This window comes from Pteronotus mesoamericanus, unplaced genomic scaffold (assembly GCF_021234165.1).
Source record: "Pteronotus mesoamericanus isolate MK-2021 breed Mesoamerican mustached bat unplaced genomic scaffold, CSHL_Meso_final contig_68, whole genome shotgun sequence".
NCBI lineage: Eukaryota > Metazoa > Chordata > Mammalia > Chiroptera > Mormoopidae > Pteronotus > Pteronotus mesoamericanus.
In genome coordinates, this window is record NW_026555234.1 from 31,944,868 (window position 1) to 31,959,619 (window position 14,752).

The 14,752-nt window shown below is 45.3% G+C and overlaps 1 pseudogene; it reads left to right on the forward strand.

Annotated features, from left to right (window-relative positions):
- The first annotated feature begins 3,693 nt into the window (after positions 1-3,693).
- Positions 3,694-3,960, forward strand: LOC129077639 (general transcription factor IIH subunit 5-like; annotated as a pseudogene).
- The last annotated feature ends 10,792 nt before the right edge of the window (positions 3,961-14,752 follow it).

Below are 14,752 nucleotides of genomic sequence, written 5' to 3' on the forward strand. Positions count from 1 at the left end.
TCATACTTTTGGTGAAGCTAATAGCCTTTATGTACCTCAAAAAATGATGAGACTCCCCCTCAAACATGATAACAATTGTGTATTTTTTAAATCCTTGATTGAAAAAACATATGAAACCAAATTTAGCCTTTCTAAATTTAGTCACACTTGAATTTTATTGTTTTATTGGCCTCACTAGCACTGAGGTACATCTTAAATAGTACCCCAGTACTATTACTCGGGCTGAAGACAATGCTTAGCAGACATCTGGGTTCAAGACCCCACAGCCTTAACTCTAGTGCTATCCAGGAGCCTGAGGCCCAGTGGGATGAAAAACATTATTTAGTTAAGTAGCTGTGCAAGTCAGAGAAACCGCTCACCTTTTCTTCCTTAAGAGCTGGAAGAAACTGTACTTCCTTCTTCAGCGTCTAACAATACAGCCTGCCAGGCAGGTGTGCACCGACCCCAGACTTCCCTCCTCTTGGGCGGCTGCCCCTCCGTGAACGCCAGTCATTTGTTCAGCTCTTTCATATGCTCCAGTATGAATATGTGACTACGAATTAGTATTATTTCATTCTCAAGACTCTATTTCTGAATGTATTTGCCAGAAAGATAAAAAAAAAAAAAAACCTGAGACCACACACAAGCATGAGTTGGAGAAGTGGACATCTGGTCATTTCCACAGGAAATGAGACTGAACGGCCAGCACTGTGATTCTGGCCGTGGTCCCAAAGCCCAGGGAGGCCCATCTGGAGAAAGACTGTGGTCCTCTGTGTCCATGAGACCTGAAGTCCTCCGTCTCCCAGGGACAGTATCCCCACTAGCAGAAAGGACTTGCTGGAGAAGGGAAGACAAACCCAGCAGCAAGTTCACGGTCCCACACGGGCTCTTAATGGCTCTGGAGGGAACTGCTTCTAGAATCTGATATCTATAAATGAAGACTAATCATTTGCCCCACGTCCTCAGCCTGCAGCCACAGAAATCAGAATGACCACTGATGCTCCAGGCATGTAAAAGGTGTGATGCCCAATGTGGCAAATTACAGAGATCCTCCTGTGTATGGCATGCAGAGAACCAGCAGAAGAAACAACTCTTCTTGGCCACCACTCATTCACTCATTGATTCAACAAATATCTATCAAACCCCTGCAATGTACCACACAATATAAACGAAAAACTTTACTTTTGAACAAATAAAACAGGCAAGGCCTATCTTCACAGAGCTTATTTTCTACTGGGGGACAGATAGGTTATTAGTCAAATAGTCACACAAACAAGTGCAAAACTGAGAAAGTGACAAATGACACAAAGAAGAGGTGCATGGTGCCCGGAGAGCCTAATGCAGGGTTTCAACTAGTGAGGGAGGACAAGGCAGGCTTCCTGGGGAGGCTGAGCAGGAGTGAACGGGGAGGAAGGAGGCCTCCAGGCAGGACACAGCCTGTGCAAAGGCCAAGGGGTGGGGAGAGGTCTTGTGAGCAGCAGATTCTGACCTCCACCCAGAAATCAGAAAAATAAGCAATGGTATTTTCTTCTTGTTCTTTTTGTTTTTGCTATTCTAGCTCTTTTTCTTTTCTTTCTTTCTTTTTTTTTTTAATTTAACCTCTCTGGAGAAAAAAAAAAATCACTGATGCATGATGGTACAAACATCCTAACAGCCTCTATTAGTTTCTTCACTGATTTGAAATACGTCCTCCCCCTCAATATATTTCTAGCTTTCTTTTCAGTGTCATTGATTTATTTATGCAAAAACTATACTCTTCTAATTATCGAGAATTCAAAATATCTTGTAGTGCAGAGTCCACATCCCCCTCAGTCATCTTTTTTAGAAAAAAAATAAAAACGGAAAATTGCAGAGAAGAACATAACAGTACCAACCACATATTGTTAATATTTTCACATGGTTGCTTCACACATGTGTCTTAGGAAAAGGTATAAAATACAACATGGATCTGAAGCTCCTGGCCAGTCCTTTTCCTCCTGCCCTAGTGGTCTGACCAGCATGAATCAGATGTGAAACCTTCTGGTCCATGTTTTACAACTTTAATTTCATGTACGAGTCTATCTACCCATAAGGAAAATGCCATATTGTTTTGTGACGTTTCACTTATTTATCCTTAGCCTCATCTTGTCAAAATCCCTGTAGACTCGTCTTTTGAATTTTTATTGGAGATGCATTCAAGGGATTTATTACTTTGGAGAGAATTGACATCTTTTACATTATTAGTTTTTTCCTCTAAGGACAAAGTATGTTTTTTCTCTTAATCAAGTCTCCATTGTGTCCCTTTATAAAATATTGCTCTTTTCTTCTTGTAAGTCCAGCACATTCTTACAATTCCCAAGTAATTTATCGTTTGCATTGATGTTGAGAATAGGATTTTATTTTTGTATCATATTTGCTAATTCATTCTTACTGAAATAAAAGAAAAACATCAATCTTTTAAATACTTATTTTGTAACTGGCCATGTCACTAAGGTCTTATTATAATGAATACTGTAGTTTTTCAATGGGTTCTTCTGTTTTCCTGGTAGACAATGACACATTATACATAACACTAGAGATCTGCACATGATAATTGGATCTGCTTCCTACGGACAGTTATGCTCCGCTCTCCCCGTATCTCACTATCCGGCTTCGCTTCCAGGACAGCGGTCACTGGCAGCAGTGAGAGCGGGACTCGTCGCATTCCTGGGTCTTGACCGCAGGGCCCTCTGAAGTTGCGCTATTTTCATAAGGTGTTGATGGTTGAGACAAGCTTTATCATGCTTTTTTCCTTTTAAAATTAATGAGAAGGGGTTTCCCCCCATCTGTACATATTTACAAGGCAAAGTAGTTTAAAAAATGAAAACGACTTTACAAAATTGAAGATGCAATGCTCTTTGGTTATTTGTATTGGAAAAAGCATTAGACTGGTTCTAGTTCCATTAACCAGCCCTAGTTCTAGTTCTGAAACTGGTTAATGGTCTCACTTGCACATGCCCTCTCACTTCTCTGTACCTCAGTTTCCTCCCTGCAAAATGAGGAGGGATACGACTATTTCTAAAATTAACATTGATTTGTTAATAGTTTAAGCCCTATTTCCTATTTTAATGATAATTTTTTTTTTTATCAAACAAATTTACAAAGTTAAACACACCTAATAAAATGGCAGGGCTGGAGAAGTTTAAGATAGGTTGAATGCATAGAAAACAGAACTGAAAATAGTTCAAGATAAGCAGTCTGAAACCTGTACAAAGTTTGTGGCTAAAATTTTAAAAATAATAACTACTACTTACTAAATATATATGGTGTCCCAGAAATACTGTTTTACTTACAAAAAGAGCCTATTAATTGTTTCTAACAACTCTATGAGGTAGGTAAAACCATGTTTCCTGTTTTATAGATGAGGAACCTGAGGCAGCGTGGATGGGGAACTCTGTGGATTAGCTCCCTCAACGTCCACATCAGTTTCCTTCTGGTGCTTTGTAGCCTGGGAAGCTAAAGTCCACATTTCCCAGACTCTCTTGCTTCCTGGATAAGATTCCAGATCTGCTTAGGTTCCATCCGTCAGTGCACTGGCCAGCGGCTTAATTTTGAAATGAAGTTAGGCAGGGAGCGAGTCAGCCTGCAAGGTTGTTATATAAAGGTCACTGTAAGCCCGTGAGGCTCTGGTCCCCACAGTTCTGGGAGTCACAGTCAAGACAGGGGTCCAAGCTACAAAGCAGACGTGCTGCTGGGTCTATAGGTGGAGCATTTTTAAGGTCATCTGCATCGTCTGACTGGGAAAAGATGGTCAACGTCTTGAAAGGAGTGCTTACAGAATGTGATCCTGCCGTGGAGCAGTTTCTGCTCTACTTGGATGCGTCAAATGCCCTGTAGAAGAAGTTCATCGCTCAAGACATTGACGACACGCACGTCTTCGTCACAGCAGAGTTGGTTAATGTCCTCCAGGAGTGAGTGGGTGAACTAATGGACCAATCTGTGTTCTCTCGTACCCAGAAGTGAAAATATTAGATATCAACCACTTCAGAATTGAAAGTAATAAATACAAAAGATACTGTCACCATTTAGTATCTTAGGGGACAAGTTAGACTGAGAGAATTGCTGAGAAGCATGCTGTGGGAAAGATTGGGGCATCATTTGTTCAGAAAAAAAGCCCCCAAACTGATTTTCTCGTTCTGTTTTTTTTCAATACGTGTACCGTAGAATGTTTTTTTAAAAAGTTTTAAAAAAGACAGTGGTCTGGACCCAGCGATGGGGACAGCAACTTCCAGAAGCTTCAGATTGAGGCAGAGAAGTCACTTCCCCCCACAGCCTGGTTCTGCGGTGCCTTTCCAGAAGCCATCCACAGGAGCCAGTCTGTGGCCAGGTCTCCCAGCAATGCTGTGAGCACTAGCTCCCTTATTAAATCCCTTTCCACTTAAACCAACTAAAGTGGTCTCTATTACCTGCACTCACACTCAAATCATTATAAGCAGTGTAATCTTCCCTTTTCTCATGTGCCCCTGCAGCTAAATGGGAGAATCCACCTAGCATAATGGACAAGGCATTGGATTTGGAGCCAGGGACCTGGGTTCTAGTCCCTCCCCTGTTAATTAATAGCTACATGACTCTGGGCAATTTCCTTTACCCTTCCGGGTCTCATGTCTTCCCCGCACCCCCTCCCCAAATCTTTGACATGAGGGAATACCATGTCACTTTTGGCTCTAACATTCTATGATTACCATCGACCCAGAAAAATATTAAACACCAATGATGCAGATTGCCCGCTAAGGGGTTCCCAGTAAGCCACTTATAGACCTGAAACTCGCAAGGCTATCCCCCATGCCTTGGCTCTCCCTGGGCTTACCCCTTTTGACAAAATGCTCTCTGGTGGGCCTGGGATCCAGCTCCCTCCCCAGAGAGGGACTGCGGTCACGGGAGCACCACAGGGCAGCGGGGGAGGGCGCCACCCCAGAAGCCTTAGGTTCATTAGGAAGCTGCTGAGCAGGCAAGCTGAGGGTTACAAAGCCTGTGGTTGCCCTAGATCAGGCCAAGCGAAAGGTCAGGAAACTGGAAAATCAGGACAGGACCATGGAGAATTCTGAGGGCAGAGGTCAATCCATCAGGGATGGAAGCCAGGAAGTCTAGCCTGAGGCCAAGGAGTCGACAGTTCCTAAAGCTGTGGTTCAAGCGAGGAGACAGGGAGGCGGACAAGCAGTCAGGCCTCAGCAGTGAGGACAAAGAATGCAGAGTCCAGGCTGCCAGGGACCGGGGGCTCTGCACCTGCCCTTCACCTACGTGTGAGATTCAACCAAGCCAACTCCTTGTCCAGTGTGGAAGTTCAGAAATGGTTGTTGGGCCAGATTGGCTTGACTGAACTAGGACCTCAGGAGTCGCACACAGAGTAAACCAAGTCTTGGAACAGATGTTTCCAGCCCCAATAAGCAGGAAGTGTTTTCATCAGTGAGCAAAGCAGCTGCACTGGGGGAAGGTAGTTCTGGCTGACAGAGGACAAAATACTGCAGTTGGGAGGTGTGGAAGGGGGCAGGGAGCTGCATGGGGCGGACTTCTAGAGTCCCAGCATCTTTCAGGGACAGTGAAGATACCCTGTAACATTAGAGTGTGCCTTAATGGTTTGCTGTCTCCATGTTTCTAGTTCTTTTTTATCCCCTCTAGCCCACATCAACTCTCTACCGCCCTTTCTAAATCGGCCCTCAGCGAGGTCCTTTCCAGCAAGGATGCTGATAAACAAAATCATAAGACACAAATAACAAAATAGTGTAATGTGTTCCCTTCTCAGTGGTGGTTCTCTTTTTATAAGTAAACTAACAATGATGAATATAAAATATCAGGGATATATTGTGGAGCAGGAACCAGGTTAACAAACGCTTAACCCTGAAAGATACAGTCGATCCTCATTATTCATGGATTCTGTACTTGTGAGTTCGTTTAACCCACTCAAATTCATCTGTAAGCCCCAAATCAATAAATGACAAGTATTTTGTGGTCATTCACAGACATGTGCAGAGTGAAAAATTTGAGTCCCACACAGTCCAACGGAAGTTGAACAGGCAACACTCTGCCTTCTTGTTTTGGCTCCCATTCTGTAAACAAGGGTCCTTTTAGTTCCATGTTTTCCTCACTCATGTGCTTTTTTTTTGGTGATTTCACTGTTTAATGGCCCCCAAACATGGTGCTAAAGCACTGTCTGGTTTTCCGAAGCACAAGAAAGCTGTGGCATGCCTTAGGAGAAAATGCATCTTACATAAGCTTCCTTCAGGCATGAGTAAAAGTGCTGTTGACTGTGAGTTCAATGCGAATGAATCAACAATCTATATGAAAAAAGGTCTTCGAGTGGAAATGCACATGAAACAAGGTTACATATTGATTGATTGATGAAAATGTTGTGACCAGAGCCTCAAAGGAACTATCTCTTTATTTCCCCAGGAGCTATAGTTCAGTATTTGTTAATTCATTGTTCACAGTGACTTTTAAGAACATCACCAACGCAAGTAACAAGAAAGGGCTGTACTGAATCTGTTTCCAAACACTTCCTCATCCTAACGCTATGACTAGGAAATGCTTACAGGGCCCTTCTGCATGATCGTTGCAAAGAATTACAATGAAAATATTTGGAAACATTTTTCAAGGTCTTTACTTCTTAACTTTTTACAGGCATGGCCTAAAATTCTTGTTGACAAGCCATGAATGTGTGGTGCATTTCAGATCAGATGAGCTGTTCCAGAAACCGAGATAAAAAGAAACTCTGTAGTAATTCTGCTGAATTTATGTTTTGAACTGTCCTACAGATTTTACACCTCCCCCTCAATAGATTCCTGATGTGAATGTAAAACCCTTGAGAGGGGCTCATGAGGGATGAATAATTTCACTAAAAAGTGTTCACGCGGAGTTCCTACATGCGATCCTAAGTGAAAGGGCAGAGATGGGTGGGCAGAGGCCTGCAGGGGAGTCCTTACACTCGCCGAGGAGGGGAAGAGGGTCTGATTTCGCCACCAACAGGAAGAACTTGGGCACTTAGTCTGGACTGTTTCTGACCCTTCCAGAATTATCCTGACTGGAATTAGAGTCTGTGTTGGTTTCTAAACAGAGATACCAGGTCATTCTCTCCCCCCAAAATTAAGTATTATGCTGTAAGGGTTCGAGGTGCTCCAATGTTAGCTGAAAGTTTTGCTTTCCAGGAGAAGGAGGCTTTTCAAGGCAACGTGGAATCTCTTCTCTATATGAATTTCTGTTCTTTGCATTTAATGTCATGGGGTAAGAATGAGGCTTTCCTCCCCATCATTCACAGCTCCCAGGCTCCGAAGTGCAACATTTTCTGAACTCCACACCCCAGACACATTTCTCACAGACAAGAGCTGGAAGGCCTCTCTGAGTGCCTCCCCACCACAGACCCTCTCAGCCCCGCCTCCCCCAGGGCTTTCGCCGGCCACCTCAGCCGCCCGAGCAGAGCAGTTTGTGTGGCTGAGTCCAAGGAGGAATTTGTCATTGGGGACTGGGGTCACGTGCCTTCCGGTTTTCTACTTAGTGACACACTTTCTCACACAGGGGTCAAGTGTTGGGGCCTCGTAAATGCATCCTTCGAGATGAGCTGCTAGGAATGTTTTCTTACCATGAGTCCTTTTCTTTTCCCTTGAGGCCCTGAGAGTGTGAACTTCAGACCTTTCAATCCCTCGACAGAAGCTATAAACCACAAATGTGCTACATGTTGAAAGGACATGCAAGCGACCAGCACATTGGTCACTTCCTCAGCTGACCCCTTGGGCAGCCTGCCCACACGGGTCAGGAAAGAAGAGGGGAACAGCTTCCTCGGCCACCAGGGAGCCATCAGGACCAAGCCAGCTCCAGCCTGCCATCCCTAGCAGGCCTTTCTTGTGTTTGAGGATGACCTGCTTATTTAACATGTCCTGTAAGAAGCCTGTCTGAGGAGTCTCATTGGGGACTGATGCTGTGAGATCAAAACCCCAGCTATTGCCGCCCAGATGATGGGAGAGCTAGCACAGCCATACAGCAACTGGTGACCCAGGAGAGCCACACCAGTGCTAGACCCAGAGCCAACAGGTCTAGATTTGGAATTTATCCTGGTGCAGATTTCCTTCCTTCTTTCTTTCTTTTCAAATTGTCTTTGCAAATGTTTTTAGCAAGTGTTAAAATGTATTCGTCCGTGTGCGCACGAGCACATATGCACTACAGTCGGGGCATTCTTTATTTTGGAAGAGCAAAAGCCTGAAGAAAACTCAGAAGCGGAGGTGAGGGTGAGGCCCGGTGCTCAGCCTAGCAGGAGAGGGTCATTCCTGTTCTCAAGTACAGGTTTCTCCTGATTAGCTCTGGCCACAAAGGTTTGGGCAACAAAGGGACAGGGCAGGTCCAGAACATGTGTCACAAACTCTGTTGCAGAAGCATCCACTCAGGGGCTTCTCCTCACTCCTCAGCCTCTGCATGGATGGCTCCCCAACCTGCCCTTGGCCCTCACACCGTTCTGTCCCTTGTACCTCCCAGGAAAAGGTGAAGGAGCTTGTGGCCACTGGGTGTCCACAGGCACAGCTGGATTTCAGAGAAAAGAGAAGGGGCTGTGAGGTAAGGCCCCAGGGCAGAGGAAGGAACCCTGGCTCTCTCTGGGGTCATGCTTGGTTCCTGACACCTGATGTTCTCTCCTGGCAGTTCCTGCCTTTGAACTTAGAATTTGTCTTTTCTCAAAACGCAAATGTCCTCGGGGCAGGATAGCACTTTTAAAATTGTGAATATGGAGATCATATCATCCAAACGCCAGATCAGTATATTTTACAAAGCACTTTTCCTGTCTTTTTTTATTTAACAAATTGTATTTTTCTAGAAATTTTTCCATTATCAAAGCGAGTTGTAAATATTATAAGAAAATGTTTTAAATAAAACAAAACTATAAAAGTAAAGCTACCTCTACCCACATACCATTCCTCTCCCATCTACCCTTCAGGAAGTACAACCATGTTAACAATGTGTGCTGTGTCCTTCCGGGCATCTGTCTAGGGGTGCGTGTGTGTCTGCGTTTTAACAAAAATGCATTCCCCTTTACATACTTCAGTGGTATTTGTTTTTTTTTTTTTTTCCTCACTCACTGCATGAGAAATGTCTTTCCAGGAAGAAATTTTTTTCAGTCTGGGAACATCATGTGAAAACTCTTCAAAAGGTACATTTCACATACTATACATTTAACAGATCACCTTTATTTGTTTTTGTTATTGTCCTTGGCCTTTAATAAACAAGAAAACCACAGGAAGTCAGGGTTTGCTGGGGCAGAGCGGCCGTTGGCACTCTCTTCCAGGATGGAGCTGCTCTGCGTCTGTGCTGCCTGATGGGGTGGCCGCTAGCCGCTTGCGGCTATCGAGCTGTTGAAATGGGGCTAGTGTTGTTGAGGAAATGAATGCTTAACTCACTTAATTTTAATTAATTTAGATGCTAGTTTAAATGGCTACATGTGGCCGGTGGCAACTGTATTGGACAACGCATTTTAAAAAATTTGGAATGAATCCATCATCTAATCCTAGAAGAGTTATAGTCAGAGACTTTGAAGCCAGACTTCCTGGATTTGGACCACAATTCCTTCCACAGAGCAGTGACTTTGGAAAAGTCACTTCACCTTTCTGAAGCTCAGTTCGCTCATCTGTAAAATGAGGATAGTAGAAGAAATGCCTTACTGTGTTGTCATAAGAACTTAGTGCTTAATCCTTGTAAAGCAGCTGAACCGCTGCTTGAGCACATAAGTGCTCGATAAATTTAAACATACAATCATTTCCTAAGAATAGGAATGGGAGGGGGGAAAATTTGGGGGAGAGGAGACTGGAGAGAGAAGCTTTCGAGTGAAGGGGGCTTTATTCTCTCAAGAAATGGGGCCAGCTTAGACATTACCTTGACCCCATCCTTTCCGAGATAGGGACAGGAGCAAAAACTGAACTCCTTCAGCCTCTGCTGAATTCCTCTTTCCCCGAGGGCACTTCCCCACAGAGCTGCTCACAGCCCCGCCCGGTCCTAACCCTGCCTGTGGCCGCGCAGGACAAAAGCCTGCTCCACGGCTGCCCTGCAGCCTCTGCCTCGGAGCCCAGGTGGCAGCACTGGGCCAGTGGGCAAACAGTGTTCCCAGCCCCCAGGGAAGTTGCCTTCCCATGGCTGTTTTAAGGCTAATTTCAGTAAAGAGCAGGAGAGAAGAATCTAACTTTGTCACAGAAGTGGGATCCTTCTTCCACAGGAAAACCAGTCTGCAGAGTTGGAGTAAACTGCTCAAGTGAAGCAAATATTTTTCTCCGGGGCTGTTTAAAGGAGTTTACAGATTCATTCTGAGAGTTAGCCCTTCCCTTCTGCGCACTCAGCCCCTGCCCAGAATGCTTGGAATGTGCCTCTCTGGTTATTGAAACACCACTTCGGGCAGCAAGATCAGTGACCCATTTGTTTCTCTAATCCTCGCCAAGAGAGTGATGAATGAATGAATGAATGAATGAATGAATGAATGAATGAATGAATGAAAAGCTAATTTAGTGAAAACCCATACTAAAAAATATATGTTCTCTGAGCATTAACCTTCTTCTGCATTATGAATAGAATTGAAATCAGGTGGATTCAATGTTACCGGTCTTGGGTCAGCATGGATTGTCATGAATGCCAGGAGATGCACTTGGTCTTAGGAAAAGGTACCAACACCAGACTGGCCATCAGGACACCTGGGTTCAAGTTCCAACCCTCCCCTCTGGCCCTAGAGCCTCACCTTTCTTTTTGTAAAATGTGGGACAGATACAGAGGACCCCCAGGGTACCTCAGAGGTCACACAATTACAGCCCTGGGCTCTCAGGGGTGAGACGATCTTACCCACCTCAGCCGGGAGGCCCCCGGGCAGCCTTTGTCCGGACTGCTGCTCTTGTGCAGCTTCTAAAAGGGCCAGCCACCCGAGCGGCACAACGGAAAGGTCCACCGCGGTTGTCTTCTACGGGAGCCAATCCCGTCCCTCCAACACTAGCTGCCGCCCTGATCACCTCGCTGCCTTTTGAGGGGGGATTTCCATTCACAAACCCATTCAGAGGCTTTTTGGAAGCCTTCTGTCCTGGTTCACTGAAGCGGGCCACCTCTTTTTCCACCCAATGTCCCAAAGGGAAATGACATTCACCAAGAATTTGGACAAACTTTTTTTTAGAAGAAACAGTGTGGAAATTGCATAGATCCTTGTTACGTAAAGTATCTGAGGAGAAAACTGCAGGAAGTGGTAGATTCAAGACATAAAGGACATCATTTGCCTGCCTTATTATCTCATTTTTCAGTGAAGCTGACGGGACAGCTGCCTGTTATTACGAGGCACACCAGGAAATGTTTAGCTGCCAAACAGAAAAGAACGAGTGAGGGATTAGCAGCTCTGTTCGTGCCACACAAATAGAATTCTTGCACCTGGTAGTCATGCAGTTAGATTTATCATCTTCCTAGAGTATGTTACTTAAATCCCATTTATAAAGAAACAAAACAACCCAGAAAGGCGCCTCAATGTCATTGTAATTATGGTAAGTATTAGTAACCATTTTGCAGTTTTTAGTCTCGATTAAATTAATTGGTAGTGGTTTTCCTTTAATCACACTAATCTTTTATATGGTTTCTGTCACATTGTGCATTTACTATTCTGTGCCACAAATCAAAAGTGTTCCTAAAAATGAAAGATCGATAACAGTTTAATCCTCCAGGAGGCTGCTATCATTAGTGATGTTGTGTAACAATAGTGATCTCTTTGCAATGTGGCCGATCACCTCCAGAACTGATGGTTTAAAGGAAGTCAATTATTTGCTTCTTAGCTTCATTTTCTAATGCCAGGGGTGCAGGGGTGGGGGTCTGGGAGCCGGCTCCTGGAGCTGATAGCACAGCGGAGCTCCTGAGCCCCGCCCCAGGGGCTGCGGAGGGACAGCAGGTGGCCCTAAATGGCCAACTTGTGCCCACTCTGAGTGAGTTTACTCCCCTCATGCCAGCGCCCCTGGAGGAATCCAGTAAACCGAAAAAGTGAGTCGTAGATCCTGTGCAAACTACCCTTTACTATGAATCTTTGCATGAATAAAAAAGCACACTGCTCATGAAGCCTTGTTGCTTCGAGCATCAGGGTAGAAACTTGTTCACTCTTCATTCCCCTTTTGGCATCCCCTCGGGTCTCTCTGTGCCAGACCTCAGTGTAAAGGAGACTGAGACCAGGCTGGACCCTGCAGGAGCTCCTCGCCGTCTGAGAACTCCACCCTGCCTGGAGCCTCAGGGGTGTTTAGGTTTTCAGGGGGGATTCATTCTCCATGGGGCAGGAATCAGGGCCATTCTAGGAGGAGGGAGTCACAAAAAGGGCAGACAGCGGACCAGAAGGGGAACTGCGAGAAGTCAGACAAGACCAGAATCTGGTATGGTCAGCGAGGAACTGAAGGGAGAGGAGGCTGGAGCCAGAGGACAGAGGGCCTTGAGTGCCCACTGAAGGGGTGCGGTCTTGGCCCTCCCTGTGATGAAGAAGAATAATACAGCATCAGTGATGTCCGTGAACTTGACTCCTACAGTATGAATTTGCAGGAAAAGAGGCTGAAGAGAGGAAGACAGAGGAGACTCTTAGAATGGTCACAGAAGGAAATGCTGAGTCTGCATAGCAGTGACAGTGGAAAAGAAACAGGTCCCAGAGAGCTTTGGGGCATGGCTTTGACAAGACGATCGGGCATGGAGAAGACAGGCTAGACTGCCTGCTGGGGCTTGTGGGTGAAGGATGGTACCATTAATAAAGATGGGAAGTCTAGTAGAAGGATAGATTAGGGAAGGAAAGAGTTGATTTGCACCATCTGGGCATGCCAAGTTCAAGGTATTGTCGGGTAGCCATGTGGAGATGTCTGTCAGTAGAGAGTATGAGCCTGGCTCAGCGATCTGGTGTTCAAAGGAGTTCATAAAATACAGTTAGTAGGTATCACTAGCGCTATTCCATACTTACATGTATAGAGACAGTGGCAGAATCCATTGGAGTCAATAAAATCATACAGGGATGGTGTGTAATGAAACTAAAGGCAGGGTAAAAACCAGGGTTACAGAACCCCACTTGTTATGGACCGAATGTTTGGGTCCCCCCAAATTCACACATTGAAATCTTAACCCCAAACATAATGGTATTAGGAAGTAGGGTCTTTGGGAGGCGATTAGGTTGTGAGGCTGGTGCCCTTATAAAAGAGACGGGGAAGAGCCCTCTTGCGCTTTGCCCCATGTGAGGACGCAATGAGAAGAGGCTGTCTATAAACCAGGAAGCGGGCTCTCCGCAGACACCGAATCTGCCAGCGTCTTGATCTTGGACTTCCCGGCCTCCAAACTGGAGAAATAAAGGTGTGTTGTTTAACTCCCCCAGTCCATGGTATTTTGTTAAATGTGGGCAAAGAAAGGAGAGCCCGCAAAGGGACACTGAAGTCCAGAAGTCAGGGGAGAAGGGGGTTTTCGTGAAAAAGGACGTTAGCAACAATGTCACCTGCCAGACAGGCTAAGTGTTCACAGGGGTTGACAGTGAGGAGGTCATTGATCACCCTAGGAAGAGTTTTCTCTTTTGGGGGGTTGAGGTGGGGCACCCGGTGGGCAGGAGTCAGAGCGATGAGTAGAGGTGCCGAATTGTGCTCAGACAAGGAGAGGCAGTGAACACATGGAAACTGAATAGAGACTTTTTGAAAAAGACTGTGATCGGAAAAAAAAATGAAAAGGGGGGGGGGAGACTGTGCTATGAAGCAAAGAGGCAAATAACCCATGAGCAGATGCAGGATTAAGGGAGGACTTTTTTTCTTTTTTCTTTTTCTTTTTTTAATGTGCCTGCATACGAGCTGCAGAGGGGGAACCACTGGAGAGATGTCAGAGGAAGTGATGGGGGTGAATCGGGAGGACAGGCGAAGGCATGCGCTTTGCACTGCTGGTACGAACTATTTTCCTCGACGGTTAAGGAGAGTGGGAGGACTAGGAAGAGAGGAGCTGAAGTACTTGGTTTACGGTTTCAAGCTGCATTTGAATTTGCTTATACTCTTCTCTCTACTGGAAGGACTCCCCTTCATCACCCTGCCCCCGTTGCCTCCAGGCCAGAAGCTGCATCTGTCAAGGACCCCCGAGGTGCCTGTTTCCCTGACGTTCCCCTGAACCCTCCACTGTATGTGATGTTTCCTTTATCAAAACGTTTCACCTCTTCTCTCCTCTTGGGCCAAGGTGTTCAACCTTGTATTGCTGTTACTTGGAATCGAGATGCCCTCACTATCAGATATTTAACTCTTTCAGGGGAGCAATCATATCCTGAACTGCTTCTGTGCCTCCCACATAGGCCTACATACTCAGAACAGTGCGTTGCACATACTCGGCATTCAATGATAATCTTTAGAAGAACGAATGCATAACCTGAAACTAATTTTAATCTCCTGCTGCCTCCAACTGTTTGTGATCCACAGAAAGTGAGCAAACTGTGTGGTCCTAATCAGTGCAACAGATCAGCAGACATCACTAAGCAACTTCAGCCTTTTGGTTCATTGGGTGGCTCTCCTCCTCTGCCTGTCATGGGTGTCTGGGTGGGAAGCAGAGGAGACTTCAGACAAATGCTCGGTGATGCAATGACTATGTGAGAACCATCCTAGAAGCCACTTGTGTGGTCTGTTGGTGCGTTACCTGCACGTGGTGTACATGGAAATATTTCACCAGGGAACCTGAAGGGTATGTCTTTGAAAGTTTTAGTGCAAGAGAAATGTTCCACTCTTAACAACAACAACAACAAAATGTCCTTGACTTTAAAATGCTTAAACTTAGCAGATGCTGGAGGTAGTTT